Source organism: Hydra vulgaris, chromosome 11 (assembly GCF_038396675.1).
Source record: "Hydra vulgaris chromosome 11, alternate assembly HydraT2T_AEP".
NCBI lineage: Eukaryota > Metazoa > Cnidaria > Hydrozoa > Anthoathecata > Hydridae > Hydra > Hydra vulgaris.
In genome coordinates this window covers 39,245,879-39,249,188 of record NC_088930.1, presented here as the reverse complement: position 1 = coordinate 39,249,188, position 3,310 = coordinate 39,245,879, and positions in this window count along the sequence as shown.

Sequence of the window (3,310 nt, the reverse complement as noted above, 5' to 3'; positions counted from 1 at the left end):
GAGCTCCAAAGAATAAAAACGAGCTCAAAGAATTGGTTTTAGATGTTTGGTCATCAATTAATCAAGAAATTACGTCTAAACTCGTCTCATCAATGAAAAATCGTTGTAGAGCAGTTATTGAAGCTGATGGTGGTCCAACAAGATATTAATTTAATTTTAACTAATTTTAATTTAAAAATTAACATAGTGTACGGACAATTTTTTTGTTTAAACTTTTAACTCTTTTCAAATAAACTTATATAACTTTTCATATATTAATATATTTTTAACTAATACACTAAAAATTACTTTAATATTATAATATTTCTTTAAAAACTCTTAATTACAACTATCGAAGTACTTTTAAATGTTGTTTTGATCAAATATAGATACTGTTCATTAATGTACGGACACTTATTTTGCCCACTGTATATATATATATATATATATATATATATATATATATATATATATATATATATATATATATATATATATATATATATATATATATATATATATATATATATATATATATATATATATATATATATATATATATATATATATATATATATATATATATGATATAGTAATCTCACCCGAATTAACTCATCTAATCTTTTAAACAGCTTTTAAGATCTTCTAAATTTAAAGAGAAATAGAGAAAGAATTTTAGAGAAAATTGCAATTTTCTTTAACAAAAAGTTAATTGAAAGAACTGTTCATTCATTTTTTTATATATTTAAAAGTCCTCATAATGTAAATTTTGGATGAGCTTTTTCTTTTGGCTTAAAAATATCTTTATATAGATTTTTTTTTTTTTTTTATATTTATATTCAATATATTGTTATACTGAAGAAAAACATTTTTATTCATCTCTTTCATTTTTCTTATATTTATTTGCAAGCATTTCCCAATGATTGTAAACGATTGTATTTAATATAATTATAGGAATATTTTTTAAATAATAATCATTTATAATCAATTAAGTGTGCAAATCTAGCTTATGTAATAAAAAAAACTCCTATGCATTAGTCATCAGCATTATTGTTCAAATAGTATCAAAAATAATCATAATATGATAATATGATTATCATATTATCATTATTTTGGATACTATAATATGAATAAAAAATATTTGACCACCTATAAACAGTATAATAGATATCTAGAAATTAAATTTTTTTTATTTTAAACTTAAATAAAGTATAAAACTTCTTTGTAAGTCGCAGTGTTTTCATATTACTTGAATAGGCTCAATTATTTCACGAAAAAAAAACCTTTTATTAAAAAAAAAACGAGTATAAAATACGGAAGTCATGATTTTTTGGTAAATACATTTTTTCTGAAGATTTGCACTTACGCCTTGCAAATTCTTTTGGCGCACTTATGTCTGTTCGAAGTTATAAAATTCGCATTTATTAAGCCTTGTTTCCAAGGTTTACATAAATAATATAATAGATAATGTTACTCAAAAATATGTAATAGGAACAAAGATTCTGGGGAAAAGTTTTATAAAGACTTTCTAAAATAATATTTAAACTTGCAAAACGTAGTTGTTCTTTCCGGTTTATACATAAAGATATTTTCAACAGTAATTTTTTATCAGAAGTACAACTTTTACCGGATTATTATCATGTTTTGAAAGAAGTGATACCTAGTGGCCATTTTAACTCAAAGTCACGAATTCAGGACATCAAAAATAAATAGAGTATTAGAAGTAACGTTTTAAATACTCAATCTGACCCACTGTCTCGTTTAAAATCTTGTATAGCCATTAAATATAGATATGTAAATATCTTTATTTATGCCTTTGTTACATTTTTGGAATAAAACTTCAACGTTTATTTAAAAACGAATAAAAAGAACAAAATGACAGTTTAACAAGCTTTGTGTAGATTACCACTTTGCAAAAGCTGAACAAATATTGAAGAATAATGTATTTAACACAGTTATAGATATTGGTACCAATCAGGCAGATTTTTTATTTAACATCGTTTATTATCATTAAACAATAAACAGCTGTTTTTCATTTTTGAATCCCAAAAATATAACATTATTAGATTCGGACAAAATAGTTAAAGATGCCAAAAATTTTCAATATTCAAAAATCAGCAGCCGTAGTGCAGTGGTTAGCTTGCCTCATCCGTGGTTTAATGAAGCCAGAGATCCGTGGTTCAACTCCACCTATGGGAAAGTTTTTTAACATTGGTAAAAAAGGAGGCGTGAACTTCCTTTCAAATGCACTTCCGTTGTGCTCTGTTATAAGACCGTAAGGGCTTCTTGGGGCACTTAAAATAAACAAATAAAAATTAATTAATAAATACGTAACAAGTACATCTCAAATTTGCTCAAATTTTAATAATAAAATTTCAGGGAAATGAACTAGCAACAAGCTATCTTGCTTTATAGCATTTTTGAGCGATTTTTTTATTACATTATTGTTTCAATTTGCCTTTTGCGTTTTTAATATTATTTTTTATTATTTTTGATATATTTATAATTAATTTGCTTGATTGCCTTGAAAATCATTTGAAAATCCTTTGTTACATTTGAAAATTCAACTTTATGCTAATGATACAAAATTCTAATCAACAGTCGAAAATAAGAAAAAAGTAAGCTGACTTAAATGAAGCTGTTGTTTGGTCAATAAAAAATGGTTAATTTCTTTTAGCATTGACAAATAATTATCTTGGTTGTCCTGAAAACCTTACTTGTTTAATAGATGGCCGAGAACTTAGAAAAAATTTTTTTTAGAGACAGGCTTTGAAATAAAATTTTCAAAGAATATTAAATGGAAACAATAGGTCATACCATTTTTTTAAACAGCTTTTTAAGACAAATCAAAAAAACTTTTGTTCATCACAAAGTAAGTTTAAAGTTTTAATTTTACAAAATATTTGTACGACCACGTATTGAATTTGATGCCCGGGTTTGGTCTTCAAATATTAAAGGAAATATTGCCGATTATAGCGTGTGGTGTGGATAACTTACATCCTACTTTATTAAAGTATTATGCAAAATCAGTGGTATTATGGATGTAAGCGGCATTACCACTTACATTAATCTACAATCTTACAACATAAGTAACTTACATAATCATCTTACAACATAAGTAACCTGCCTCTACAAATATTTATAAATGCAAATATTTTTTGACATCCATAATATAATCACAAAATGCCAACATGGTTCAATAAAACGGTAATCTTGTACAACAAAAGTTTTAGAAACACGCGATTTATCACACACAAGTTAGCAAAAAATATACCTATAGATGTTATAATGCTAAATTTTGCAAAAGTATTTGATACCGTACTACACAAGC